Here is a 15161-nt window from a genome sequence, read left to right on the forward strand (position 1 = left end):
CTTCTTTCACAACCCAGTACATAAATCCAGGCTATGTCACAGGTTGCACGGAAATGACTATATTACTTTGGTCTTCCAGACCTTCTCCCAACCTCTAGCCACTGGCCTTCTGACTCACCCTCATATCTCACACTCACCTACCCAGCAGACAGACAAATGCAGTTAATAGAGCTATTGGGCTGGGAAACTCAAGCAAAGAAATAGGAAATCCTATGGTATATATAAAAATAGAAGTTATTTCTATTCTGTATAACTGGGGTGGGGGTGGAGGAGTTATTTTCTTTCCTAAAAGGTATGATTCTGACTTAAAAAAAAAAAAGTTGGGGCTGGGGATTTAGCTCAGTGGTAGAGCACTTACCTAGGAAGCGCAAGGCCCTGGGTTCGGTCCCCAGCTCCGAAAAAAAAGAACAAAAAAAAAAAAAAAAAAAAGTTGATTCAGTTAAAGAAGTGGTTCCCAGTCCAGCAGGCTAATCAGATACGGCATGATTTTCCCCTGGGCAGCTTTAGCCCATTCATCTAGGTTTAATGATGACTTTTGAAATACACAGTTCTTTCATGCCACCACACAGGTGGGTCCTGGGGCTCTAACTCAGACCTTCAGGCTTGGTGGTGAGTGCCTTTATTTGCTGAGCAATCTTGCTGCCATATTTTATTATTTAAATGAATTATAAATATTTCATGATCTTTGAAGTGGAAAAACAAAAAAGTCAGAAACAAACACCAAAAGACCAAACACTACTTACTCTCTGAGATGCTGGTATCAACGGCAGGGCTGTTAGCAGTTTGAAAGATCACATTTGACTGGTGTACTTCAAAAGTCAACTCAATGCTGCACTAAGTAATTTCTAACTTAGAGATCAGAATTGTAAACAGATGGATAATTTGTTTAAGAACCCTGGATATCTAGGGGCATCTCCAGTGATTTTTCAGGTACATATATCCAATGAGAATAGGGACAGGCAGTCTTGGCTAATGGGTTTTCCCTTTTAAACTCCTAGCAGGCAAAGGTTGTTAGGACTACGTATGACATCTGTATGTGCTTTTATCTCTGCAACTTTTCCCCCAAGACTTTTTAAGCCACATAGCTTAAGGGCTCTCCTCTGATTAGATCTAGAATTGCTCACTAGAAAAGATAACCTAGTTCTCACAGCAATTTGTAATGCTCTAACCAGAGTGATAATGGGTGGTCCATTCTCTCTAAACATCCCATTTGTGCATATTTGGGACTGGGGAACTTTGCAACTCTTTTTTTTTTTTTTTTTTTTTTTTAATCACAGGATTGGGAAGCGTGGGATACTATCTTACCCACTCGGGGCAGTACACCGGCGAGTGCCTGTCCAACACGGAGCCATTAGGAGTCAAGCAAAGTGCGGAGCGGGTCTACACCGCAAGCCGCAACGCAGCCCACCGGGCTTGGCCGGATCCTAACAATGCTACCCTCGCGTCTCGGTGCTCGCCTCCAGCGCGCCTGCACGTACGTAGCTTACACGTGTGTGTTGATATGGAGTTCGTGTGTGGACCCCTTAGAATATGCTGAAACCGATTTCTCAGAGGGGCGCCGGACACAGGTCGAGGGAAGGTAGGAGCGGGTGCGGCGGGCTCTCCCGGCCTCGGGGCGGGGAGGCAGCGCGGGCCGCGCAAGTCCCGCGCCGGCCGCTAGAGCCCCCCGTGCGCGGCTCGGCCCAGGCCCCGCGCTCGCCCGGTCCGGCCCCGCGCGGGGAAACACTCAAGCGCACACAATGAACTCTGAGGAGGCCGCGAGCTGGGCCGGCCGCCGCGCCCGCACCGTGTGAACCGCCTCTTAGTGGGGATGCCAACTTTGCCCCCCGGGCGTCCTCTGCAGCCCCGCAGGCCCCGCGCCGCCGTCGGGCTGAGGAGACGCGGTGAGTGGAGCGAGAAAGCGAGAGAGCGAGCGAGCGAGTGAGGGAGCGCGCGCGGCGGGCCAGGCCTCCAGCCGGCGCGCGACGCCCCGGCCGCCTCGCCCGGCTTCGCCCCGGCGCGCGCTGAGGCGTTTTCTGTAGTGGAAGTCGCCGCCAACATGGCGCCCCTCGAGCCCCGAGCCCTCCGCGCTGAGCCAGCGGGGGGAGCCGAGGAGGAGGGAGGAGATGGCGGGGAGGAGGAGGCGGCGGCCTGCGTCCCCCCCCGCCCCCCGCGCCCGTCGCCGGCTGAGGCCCGAGAGGCGCCGGGCGGCGGGAAGGAGGCGGCTCCGGAGGGAGGGCCGGGCGCGGCGGCGGCGGCGGCGGCGGCGGCGGAGCGGAGCATAATGGTGGGGAAAGCTCGGCGGCGGCGGCGGGGCGACTGGGTGGCTGGGAGGGTGGAGGCACCCTCGGTGGTGGCGCGGCCTGTGCTGTGGCGGCTGCCGGGACCGCAGGCTCCCGGGCGGGCGGCGGCTGACGGGGGCCTCAGGGACAGCCCCGGGCCGGTGAGGCCTGAGGGGTGGGCGCGCTCCCTCTGTCCAGCACCTTTTACCTCAGGCTGCCGTGAGGAGCGGGCCCGGCGTGAAGGCCGCGGACAACCGCGCGCGGCCTGCTGGCGCCGGGAAGCCGCGGAGTCTTGTGAGATCCTCCCGCCGGGTCCCCGCGCCTCCCGCTTGGCCAGGCCCTGGGGCCTTTGCGCGGAACGTGTAGCGGGCGGAGGGGAGCAATGAAAGCGAATGTTCCTGAGACCCGAGACCGGTGTCCGTCGCTCTCCCGGGGCTGCAGGCGAGCGGGTTGCGAGGCCTCAGCTGCCTCAACAGGTCCTCCTGGCCGTCCTAGGGGATCAGCCGCCTTGTGCCCACGCAGAGCTGGGGAGAGAAGCTGATGGGGACGCTGCCAGTGGGGCTGTGGCCCGAACTTTCTCTTGCACGGTCTCCTCTCTTGCCTTTTTTCCTGGGCCGAGCCGAGGGGTCTTTTGCGGTGTGTCCGTGGGACTTCAGTCGTTGGTGATGTGTTTGTGGTGTTCAGTGTTTGCCGTGTGTCCGTGGTACTGACTGTCCTATGTGATTTGTGTGTAGCACTCTGTCACGGGCAGTATGCACACAGTACCCTGTGTCCTCTGATCTGTCTAAACGCCGGCCTCTGCCTCCGTGCAGCTGAACTGTGCACTGTATCCGGAGAGTGGTAAGATGTGTACATAGCATTGTGTGCGGTTGAGTATGCCGTAAGCTTGTATAGAGTATCCAGTGTCATAAAGTGTTACAGAGTATCTGGTGTTAATAGCCTTTGCACGACCAGTGTGACCGGTGTCTTATACTGAATACACACGCAGTACGTGGTTTCCTGTAGAGTTGTGTACACAGCTACTAGTGTCATATATAGTGTTTACGCAGTTACCCATGTTTGGGTATGTAGGGGGCATATACTGTACCCAGTGTCTTATGTGGTGTGTATCCAATTGCTGGTTTCACTTGCTGTATACATAATGACTGGTGTCGTGTGTTTTTGAGCTTGGAGGAAGTGGCCAGGTGACCCAATGAGGGAGAGGTCACCCCAAAGGCAGTAAGTAGTTTAAGGTGTTTTTGTGAGACTCTCTGGCCCAGGCTCTCTGCTTCACCTGGGAGTTAAGTTTCCTGCAGTCAATTGTGTTGTATGCTGGTAAAAACATTTTAAAAAATCTCTAAGAGACACAGAAGGTAAATGATTAAAAAAAAAAAAAGGAGAAGAAAACAAGATATGTGATACCTTTTAGCTTAATTATTATGGGATACATAATGATTGGGGAGAGGGGGGTGGTGCCATCGATTCCAATTAGTGTCTAGAAGTTATTAGAGAGTGTCTGGTTGTACTCAAAAAGTTTGAATGTTTTGTGGCAGGCAAGATGGTGTTTGTACTTTTTAAAATCTCTAATGTGTTGGATGGGAAGAAGAAATGTGAATTTATGTACAGGCATATTATTTTCCTGGTCTTTGTTTACATTGTAGTCAGTATTTTGGCTGGCTCTAAGATGAAGAGGCCAGAGAATCAAAGATCAGAAGACATGAGATGCGATTATGATCACGTCAAAATAAGTTTCTTGTTGAACTCCGCTGTACTTTATACACTATCTTTTTCTGTATAGGCTGTTCATGTGAAAACTGCATCTCTTGTATTCTCCAAGGTTTGGTTCTTTTTTCAGTTACCATTCACAATAAATGCTGTGCTTTCTTTATAAAGAAAAATGGATTAAAAATGTTAGAACCACACTCTAATTCTACTTAAATAGTCTTCAGATATCCCAGAGTTGGTGCTCTGGGTGAATGTCCATTTGCATGTTTCTGTAAAGGACATAGGTTATTTCACCCCTTTGTAACCCTCCCTCTATGACCCTTTAGATGGTTCTGATAGCGTACAATAGAGGCATTCATATCCTGGCATAACTTAGTTGAGATGCTAATTGGAGCAAAGATTTTTTGACGTTTGTAACAGAACTATCACATGCTGTTAGGACAGTGGTTGCTTAAAGCCCTAACCAGCTGTTGGGAGATTTTTATTACCCTCTTTAGCTTTCAGTTGATTGACTTTTTTTTTCTAAATAATATAAAAAAATTATTAAATCTAAGCAAAGAGAATGTGTCATGAAAAGGGAAAAAAAACTAGCAAATGAGCAGCAAACTTGAGCCTTTCACTGGTTGCAAACCTTCACTTGAACTTAACATTAATTTTTTCAGGGTGATTAATTTTTGTTTTTGTTTTTATTTGAGTCATGGCATAATGATTAAAACCACAGACCTAGAGGCCCAGTGACTTGGGTTTGAATCTCCCTTGGGTCATTTAGTAGGCTCTTGGCAAATGACTTAACTTTTTGCAGGTTAGGCAATGAAGAACAAGGAGTAACTGAACCAACCTCACAGTTCTTGTGAGGATTAAGTCGTTCCGAAGCAGTGCCAAGCTCCCCAGGACTGTGAGGACAGGTTGCACAGCTGAGGTCCTCATTGTGGAGCATTGTTTCCTCCTCGACTTAGGACTTACAGAGCTACAACCAAAGCTGAGCTCCCATCTAGTGTTCTTGTGTTCCCTGCTAAGCCTCTAGTATCTAGCTTGGAAGAAAGTTGTTATTTTCTGTCCCCTGTATTTAATCAATTTGATGTTGCTCTAAGAAAGACTGTGTGGATTGGGCACTATCGATAGTTTGTAAAGTTGCCTAGAAGTGGCCATTTTGGTGCAAGTTAAGTACATACAACTGGCTTTAAAAACCCATTAGCTCAGAACATGGCTCAGATGGTGTCTGACAACTTACGTCCTCTTCATTTTGAACTTCTGTTTTCTGTAGTGGAGATTATGTATGGAAACTTTCTAGTTTTGTTGTTACTGTGTATGTTTATGCATGATGTGTGCCAGTGTGCATACTGTGGCATGAGTGTAGAGGGCAAAAGACAACTTGCAGGAATGAGTTCTCTCTGTTCTGGGGATTGAATTCAGAATCGACAGGCTTTTATGGCAAATGCCTTTACAGACTGAGCCCTCTTGCTAGCTCACAACTTTGTAGTTGTTAGTTTTTATTTTGATACATTGCTACTTTGCTTCTCTCAGTGTACCCTCGCTGTTGCTGTTTTTGTTTTTCCTCCCTCCTTCTTGGGGTTTTATTTACAAATCATATAAACACTAGAAGGGACACACACACACACACACACACACACACACACACACACACACACACAGCTCCCAGAAGCAATTTTAACAATGGTTGTTTTTGGTTTTTAACTCATTACTTCCGAACCCCTGGTATTCATCATCCCTGACAAATACACATAGCTGAAACAGAGCATTGAAAGTTATTTTTAACCATTGACTGTACAATGTCAAGTTATATGTTTTATATGGCTTAAGTAGATAATCTGCAGAGAACAACTGTGGCCACCCTTTCACCAGCTCATTCTGGAGACCAATTCCATTTCTCACCCATATTTTTTTCTAAGAATTGATAAGAGACGGAAGGCAGCTAGTTTACATTTGCATATGGCTCTCCTACAGTGACCATGAACTGCTTGCAGTGTCTGTTGTCTTATTGTCCCAATGAAGCTAGGTTGTGCTGTGGTGACTAACACCCCCCAGCCAAGGACCTGTGGCTTCCTTGGTTCTCTGTTGAAATGTAATCACAGAAGTGAGTACCATGAAGTAAAACATTGCTGTTTCTCCACCACTGTGCAGTGTTCTCCTACACCGACTCACTTAAACAATTGTATACTTTCAGCTTAACTGTATAGAAGTCTTTAAATATGGGAAGTTGACTGCCTTATAGCAGTGTGCTCCCCGTTGCACTGTTCATGTGCATGCCTGTGCACAGGAGTACATGTAGGGATCTGTGTAACAGTGATTGTCAGAGATCCCTGGGATGCTGGGTGACTGACAGGAGTGGAAGCTGCAGAAGAGAGAGAATTTAAATTCCTGAGAGCAGTTCTTTTGAATAATCTAGCTGCTAAACATGCATGAAATGGTTGATCATTTTAAGTTTTAAGGAAAGGGAGAGAAGAGGGAGGGAGAAATAGAAATATAAGCTTGCTGTTATTGACCTTTTTCCATTTAGAAAATTCTAGTTAGTTTCTACTGTGGAAATGTTATATAAGAATCAGAGTAAAAATTACTTATAAATAGAAAGCAATAATCTTTAAGTAAAACATATATTGGAACATTTAAAAATACTTGCTTAGTCCATTGTGTATTCAAGTAGATAAAATTAGGCAAATTGTTAGAGGTAGATACTTAACTGGACAATTTGTCTATTAAGAATAGGTTAGTCAGATGTTTAATCTTGCAGATTTTTATGTTGTCTTCTATTCAATAACAGGTTTTTTATTTTTAAGTCAGGTCCTTTAATGGAGACTTTAACACTTGGGTCAGTGTTCTCTCAGTAAGATGCAGGTTAAGACCTTAGCGCCTGTTAAATAAGAGGAGTAGAAATCCCTTATGTTCAAGTGCTTAAGTCATCCATTTACTATGCCATTGTAAAGATATAGCTCTTTGGCTGTGTGGCAAGCTTCGTGAAGTTTATTCCATGAAGTATTTGCTTTATGAGTGGCTACAACGTGCCTGACTTTATTTCAAACCAACAATAACCAAAAAAAAAAAAAAAAAGTAGACAGTGGTAGATACTGGTAGGCCAGTAAGCCAGGCATAGTGTTGTGCACACATTTAACCTCAGTATACAAGAGGCAGAGGCAGCTGGATCTCTTGAGTTTGAGACTACTCTGGTCTACAGAGAGTTCCATGACAGCTAGAGCTACACAGAGAAACCCTGTCTCAAAAAAAAACCAAGAAATGAACAAATGAATAAGTGAATGATAGACTAGAATTTGTTTATTTCATAGATATGGGAAAGTTAGATTTATGAACGGGCCATAGGTGAATTAGAAAGGGTGTGTTGGAGGTTGGGGATTTAGCTCAGCGGTAGAGCACTTGCCTAGCGAGCACAAGGCCCTGGGTTCGGTCCCCACCTCCGGAAAAAAAAGAAAAAAGAAAAAAAAAAAAAGAAAGGGTGTGTTGCTGACAACTTGCATATATTTTTAAACTGAATAATATTTTTATAAACAAATTAGTTTTGTTTTAAGGCATACTTTAAGTCCATAGTTATGCATAACATAAGATCACATTGAAATGTTATATTGTATTTTGTAGAAATTAAATAGTATATACTTTTCGATATATTTATTAATGCATTATTACTTATTAAGACTTTGCTTTGTATCAGATACTTGCTAGATACTGAGGTAAATAAGATAAAAAGTTAAAGTAACAGTTGAGACTTTAGAGTAACAGTTATCAAGCCAGTGGAATAAAATGTAATGAGAAGTAAGTCCAGAGTGCTGCAGTGTGGATGAGCTGAGATACATTGTATTTGACTTGAGATTCTTTGGGAGGTCTTAATATTGTAGATGTCTAATTTATTCTAGTTTGTAACCTTGACATACACTAATCACTTGTGGTTTCTTCTTTTTTTTTTTTTTTTTTTTTTTCTGAGCTGGGGACCGAACCCAGGGCCTTGTGCTTGCTAGGCAAGCGCTCTACCACTGAGCTAAATCCCCAACCCCTCACTTGTGGTTTCTAAAAGCTACTTTTTTATGTCTGGTGATACTGCTCTGTTGAAAAGCAGAGCCGGAATAAACACCCAGGACATGCTTCCCCAGATATTATTGGAGCAAGTAAAGAAAGGTAGATCTATTGAAGATTGTTAGTGCTTTCTTCAACTACTTTAGTCTGTCAAGTAAACCTAAAATATAGCTTAAAGATGGGGTATCATTTCCCATAGTTTTAGCATTTATCATGGAAACATGGAAGATCTATGCAAATTTTAAAATGAATATATGTTGAGAGTCTGTAACATAATATTCTCATACAGTGTTTGAAACATTTGTAAAATCAGGAAGACACTAAACTTCCTGGACTCAGGTATTTCACCTTGCAGATTAAATTGCTTTAAAAGCCTACTTTGTGAACAGTTTTTTAGGAAGATTTCTTTCCTTATAAATATGGCCTATGGCAACACCTTTTTTTTTTTTGGTTCTTTTTTTCGGAGCTGGGGACCGAACCCAGGGCCTTGCGCTTCCTAGGTAAGCGCTCTACCACTGAGCTAAATCCCCAGCCCCGGCAACACCTTTTTATATTATCATTTTTTAAGGTGTTGGTAATTGAGGACTTACCATACTAGGCATGTTATACATCCACATATCCCTTACAATAGTGTCTTGAAGGAAGTAGTGGGATTTCATAGTAAAGGAACAAGCTTCTATTGCCCAGAGTCACAGAGGTGTAAGCAAATTGGTTTGAATTCAAACTTAGGAGCACCAAATGTTCAGGCCATTGTTCTTCTCAGTCTAAGTCCCATAAACCTTCCGGGTTTTTGTACTGACTCACCTGTCTCCCTGGAAGACCTTTATAAATCTAGAAGGACAGGCAGGCAGACATAAGACTGTGAGACCAAGCTCATTTGAAAAAGTAGGAGTTGGAAAGAAAAGAATATTAGAAAACTGATAATCAGAACATTCCACAAATAAAGTTCGGGTTAGTTCCAATTTCTTTGTTAATGATAGCTAGTAATATAAGAACAAGCATATATAATTGGTTCATTTTCTTTCCGTTGCCATAGCAGCTCATATTATGGAGACACAACTTGGCTCAAGTTCAGGAGTAGTGAGTGGGGATACTTAAATCTTTATATATAGTAGGAGAATCATGCTTGGAAATACTTGGCATGAGCTCCAGGGCTAAAGCCTTGCTGTCTTAGGAGGGGTAACCTTTGTCTTGAATCTTAGCTGTCGCTCAACTGGGTAAGTTAATTTGGACTGAAATCCTAAGTTCTGGAAGGTTTCTCTGCACGCTAAGCCTTCAGATGTCTGCAGGGTATGTTCTGCTGTCCACAGTGAAAGGATGTGATTCCCGGAGAAGCACATGCTCTAAGGAGGGGATGCGCAGCATTGCAGCATCCAGAGCCACGCTCCCCAGGCAGTCAGCAGTGATGCTGCAGTGGGATATTAAATATGATTTTCTCATTTAGTAGCTATGCAGAAGTTTTCAGAAAGAAGCAGTCCCTTAATGAAGGCTAATTATGGGGAAGCTTTCTCAACTTGAAAGCTATTGAGTTTTTTTCTTTTTCAGTTTTATTTTTGTTATTTGATTTATCTGCTTAGTATTTTTCTGTCTTAAAATTGCATCGGAAAAGCAAATCCTTAATTTTTAATTGGATTTTTATATGAAGCCCTTTCCCAATTAACATAAAGTTTATCTATTTTAACTGCTTGGGTATTACAGTAAAAAAGAGAGCCTAGCCTATTGGGGGGCGGAATTAATTTACCATTGGAGATATGTTTTAAACTACAAAGGAAAAAGTCTAAGGTAACTTGTTTTCTACTGTGTTTTTGTTAGCATTTCTCTTTATATACAGAAATATCAAGTTAAATATCACTACCAAGATGCCTGAAGTTTTTGTTTTAAAATTTCTAAATATTTTACCACTCTGCATATACATGTATGTGTGTATCTGTATGTGTGTTTGTGTGTGTGTGCATGCGTGCACGCGTGTGTGTATGTATATATACCTTCTGCACATAAAATCTTAAAAAAAATCACTTGCTTCTGATTGACATTTCAGGTAAGAAACTATCATTCGAATCATTTGAAGTTAAAGATTTATTAGACTTGTTTAAATAAAGTTAGCTTTTTATGTTAATTAAAAACTAATTAGACATCAGTTTAACTCAGAGTTAGACTTTTTCTTGTTCATTTGTATATTTTAAATGCTAATGAAAAGTATCCTAGGTAAGCCTTGCTTATAGTAAGGTTGGAACCTCTCCGATTTTCAGGGGAATTTTAGATGACAGTGCTATAGGACTCACATTAGAGAACCAAGAATAATCTATCATACTGGTTCTCAGTCGTGGATGAGCATCTGAACTATTTGTTATTACTATTGCCACAAAAATGTTGATTCAGAATCTTTGAAGGTGGGACTGGGCTCTAATTCTGTAAAGCCCCATGTTAGTTTCTAAATTAATCTCTCTCTCTCTCTCTCTCTCTCTCTCTCTCTCTCTCTCTCTGTGTGTGTGTGTGTGTGTGTGAGTGTGAGTGTGTGTGTGTGTGTGTGTGTGTGTGTGTGTGTGTGTGTATCTTTGAAAACTCCTTTTGGGGATAGCTTACTGAAAATGATATATCCTGGGACCTTTGGCTCTACTTCTCAGGAATTGCTGAAGAATCAGACCTTATATGTTTATCATGTATGCATGAGACCCCAGGTTCTATTTTAGCACCAAAAGAATCAATGGATCAAGTATCTAAAGGTGTTCACACTCTTCCAGGTCCACAAAAGTTCAAATGCATGGCAGGCTAGCTTCAGAGGAAGGATTTAGGGCATGCACCACTGATGAAGCACTCATCACAGAGTCAGAACCTGTTCCTCTTCTGACTGTGTGGTGCCGCCCACTTGCAGTCCACTGTCTGCAGTGATAGCCAAGCCCTGCCTCTTCTTTTAGAGGGTACCGACACTTTTTTTTCTGTAAAAATACTTTTAATTCTGGATCAGATACATTGAATATTTATATTTCTTTTTGTTGCTGTTAGAATTTTATTTAAATGAAAACATTCTTACAAAAGAATATTTTTACGAAGGAGTTTTTTGTTTTGTTTTGTTTTACAAAATTTTAACTTGAAATTTTAACTGAAAATTTTAGATGGCAGTACTGTCTGGTTTTGTATTTGTTTCTAAGTCCAGGTACTATTTCCTGGATGGTTCTCAGTGCTATAAGGAGGGCAGGGAGCCTGACTTTGGGTTCACAGACTGTGATTTACTTGGAAGAGCTGGCATTCTGTGAAAAGAAAGGCTCAACTAAAGATTGGCCACACCAACCTGATTTCTATCACCTTGGTGAAGAGGGACCACAGGCTACTTTGGCCTCTCTGTGTCAGTGCTCTGTGAGATGGGAAATGTTACAAGGCAGTAGTCTGAGCTGTCCACAGTCATTTTCCTTCCCTTGGAGATGATACTCTTATTAGGACATTTTAGGGTATATATTCATATTCCAATTTTCCCTTGTAAGTTCTTTTTATAAAAGTTTCCATGTTTCCCTTAAGCATTAACCAAGGCATTCAGTTATTCATTCAATAATAACCCCCCCATGTGCAATTATCACTGCTATATTAAATAAAGAATTTGATGATTGGATTTAAAGTCTGTGAGTGGGCTGAAGGTGTTGCTCAGTGGTAGGGCACTTGACCTTAATTTGAAAGGCACTGGGTTCAATCCCCATTACTTCAAGCAAGTAAAAAGTACATGCATGTATCATGTTGCATGCATTTGCTGTTTTGATCACATTCATCCCACTTTTACTGTCATCAGTCCCATGATTTGATTTCTTTGTTTTACTTTTACAAAGTTCTTATCTTCGTATTATTCTTATTACTTAAGGTTTTTCTGTTACTGTCTAAATTCCTTGACTTAGCTTTTAAACTTTGTTAACCATGCCCAAAGTGCTGTTTGTAGAGTAGGAGGGTTATGTGAATGTATAGGTTGCCAAAAGAATCAGCTCTTCATCTTTGCAGTGTCTGTTTAGTACAAGCAAAACTCTGATTCTCTTGTTCTGCCCACAACCCACTGGACACACTGTGGAGTAAATGATTGGACCAACAGCTGTGGGATCTTGGACGCCTGCTCCAAGGTGTGTGCTCACCTGGGCTCTCCCAGTCCTACCTCAGTGCTCTGATTGAAATAATAGTTCCATTTCCCACAGTGACTTGAACTTCGACTTCTCCTGCCCCCACCATTCTTGTAGCTAACACTAGCTGCCTTTTCAGGAGGCCAGAGGCACAGCCACTGAGAAGTGACTGCTTCTCTGCAATCCACAAAGCTGCTTCCATCAGTCAGAGCCCTCAGCTCTGTTCTGTGCAGCATCCCTTCCAGGAACCTCTGCCGAGTCTATGAGCATGCTGCCTCCCTTCCAGAACACTTCCCTTCATTGCCAAATGAAGCAAAGGAAACAAAACCAAACACCAGTAAAAGTCTTTACTGAATTCTATGTCCATTTCTAGATGCTTCTTTTCCCTCCTTCAGACAGCTCTGTTGTCTGTAAACACCTGTCTAAAGCATATCTTTATTTTCTTTACTTTTCTCATCATCAGCAGACCCTATCCTGCCTCTCTCATTTTTAGACTAGATAGGTGATCTTTGAGTTGTGAAGCTCACAGATCACTGCTTTCTTTCAACAGCAGGGTATTCCTGGGCCGATCTCTCCCTGTAGCCTTCCTTTCCTTTGTTACTTAGTGCCACACTTTCTTTTCTGTTCTCTCTGACCTTCCAACTGCTCTTAGACCTTTCTGCAGCCCAAAACTGTAAATGACTGGCATCCATGCTCTGCATTGTGCTCCCCTGACTATCTTCCTTCAGAATTACCTCTCTGGGTATGTGTTCAGGCCATACAACCAGCCACATGCTTTCAGCTTGAACAACAGAGAGCTTGTTGACTCAAACAGACAGTCAGCATTACTAAGTCTTACTATCTAATAGTACTGGAAATTCAAAGGGAGGATGGACTCTCTTTTTTTATTGAATATTTTATTTTTTACATTTCAAATGCTATCTATCCCCTGTCCTGGTTTCCCCACTGGAAATCCACATCCCATCCCCCTACCCCCTGTTTCTATGAGAGTGCTCCTCCACCTACCCACCCACTCCCACCTCCCTGCCCTGGCATTCCCCTACATTGGCGCATCGATCCTTCACAGGACCAAAGGCCTATCCTCCCATTGATGTACAGCAAGGCCAGAGGATGGACTCTTAAGTAATGCATTCAGCAGCTCAGAGGGCCACTCTTTGTTTATTCTGTTGCTCTCAGCATAGGCTTTATTCTAAGGCTGGTCTCAGGGTGGTAAGGTACCCAGTACTATGTAGAGAACAAAATGACCATTTTTAGACATTTTAGAAGTTTAGATTTCAAAGTATCACTAGCATACATCTCTGCTGACTGACACAGCAGTGACTGAGACTCGGCTGAGTAAGATTCCCAGACAGCTACAGACGAACTATGTGAGGCCAGTAGCTGCTAGTAGTTCAATCACTTTACTAAAACCTCTTCAGTGATTTCCCCTTTCCCGTTGGGTCTCAGAACCTTTATAATGACTTAATTTTTTTTTTTCAGTAAACTGTCTCCTTATGCACAGACAATCTTACTGTGGAGTAATTTCACTGGCTTATACTAAGCATGCTAGGGAGGGTGGGGGTGTCTCTGAATCAGTGTTCTTTCCTCAGGAAAGCCTGCATTGATCCTGAGTGAGGGCATAGAACATAATTAGCTCTTAGAGTGTCTGTATACAAAGCACCCAAAATTATGATTTGAATGAACACAAGTTGATCAGTTGATTGACTGGATATTGTATTCTTGAGTAATTAGGAAACAAGATAAATAGTACAGAGCTATAAACTGCCCTCCACCACACCAAGCAAGGGTAAAACCAGAGTTGGGTAGGCTCAGATAGCATTTGCTAGGTCACTGGATCACTGTTTTTAAAATGTTAATATCTATAGTTTACTTTTAGAAGAATGAAGTGTTAGTAAAACATAATTAAATGTAGTGTTAATTTACTATTTTAATATCTCGGCCTGTCTTAGTTTATATTTTTGGTAGTGAGCCTAGCCTGTAATGGCTGAGTCATCTCTTCAGGTTCTGTCTCAGTTTATATGGAAATGAATTTTATGTTCTTACCAAGTCTTATGCTTAAATTGCACATGATGTCACTTAGGAGATAGGCAGAGAGACTGATGATCTAGGAAAATACATTTTTAGCCAATAGAATGTTTGTTAGTTACTTTGCCCTGTAAAGCTTCAAAACTACTGTAGGAGAATATTTGGGAAATGTAGTCCAAAGTGCAGGAAGTTTCCCAGGTTTACCTCAGACTTTTCTGTAAGTGGGCCGCATCTAAGCTAGATTAGTACTGTCCTGGTAAAGTTGAGAAATTAGTTCGTCAGTGGGCTGTGGTCCTCTTAAGACAGAATTGTTTTAGAAAACAATATACCTTCATAAGACACAATAATTAGACATATTTAGTTTCTTGGAAACTGATTCTTTTCTCCTCTTCCAACCTTGCAAATTCCTCCACAACAAACTTTGAATCCTCCTTACATACAGACATTAGCAGTCAGCCATTGTAGATGAGCCATTGTAGAGATGCAAAAAGGTACAAATCTAGATGACATCCTTTCAGAATGCTAGGAAATACATTCTAACCAGAGTGTTTTGAAGCCCAACAGCAGAACAGTGGCTGTTGGCAGTTAAGCCTTTATGCATGCCTGTGTCTGCTGTTGCTATATTCACTAGATTATGTGCAATAATTGTAAGATCTCAAGTCATATTTCTAAAGATGCTGTACATTTTGAGATAAAACAATAAGACAATACCAAGACTAAAATAAGATGGAAGCCTGTGTTCTTCAGACGTGCCCCAGAGTTGACGTCTGAAAGCATGCCTTGTGACTTTGGGGCAGCAGGCAGGAGCTCTGGTGCCCCATCCCGCACCTGCTTGTGTTTGCTGTTTGGTCTAGGAAATACTGCTGTCATGTCCTAGTATTTATCCTCCTGCTTATTCATATTTTCTGTGGTAAAATGAAATACTTTCAACCTCATTACAGTGTATCTGTTATATAGAATGATAATTATTTTCATGTAGTTAAAGTTAATAAAAAGAATATGTACTTATTCTAATTTTGTCAACTAAATAATTTATTAC

The 15161-nt window shown here is 42.6% G+C and overlaps 1 protein-coding gene across 50 annotated transcripts in view; it reads left to right on the forward strand.

Moving 5' to 3' along the window:
* The first annotated feature begins 1307 nt into the window (after positions 1-1307).
* Zmynd11 (zinc finger, MYND-type containing 11) overlaps positions 1308-15161 on the forward strand; it is an 87987-nt gene continuing 74133 nt past the window's right edge. For 11 of the 50 annotated variants that reach the window (XM_087590157.1, XM_087590175.1, XM_087590161.1 and 8 more), the window contains exon 1: positions 2158-2266. The gene's annotated coding sequence lies outside the window, so the exon portion shown is untranslated. 50 annotated transcript variants of the gene reach the window in all.

This window comes from Rattus norvegicus, chromosome 17 (assembly GCF_021556685.1).
Source record: "Rattus norvegicus strain SHRSP/BbbUtx chromosome 17, alternate assembly SHRSP_T2T, whole genome shotgun sequence".
Taxonomy (NCBI): domain Eukaryota; kingdom Metazoa; phylum Chordata; class Mammalia; order Rodentia; family Muridae; genus Rattus; species Rattus norvegicus.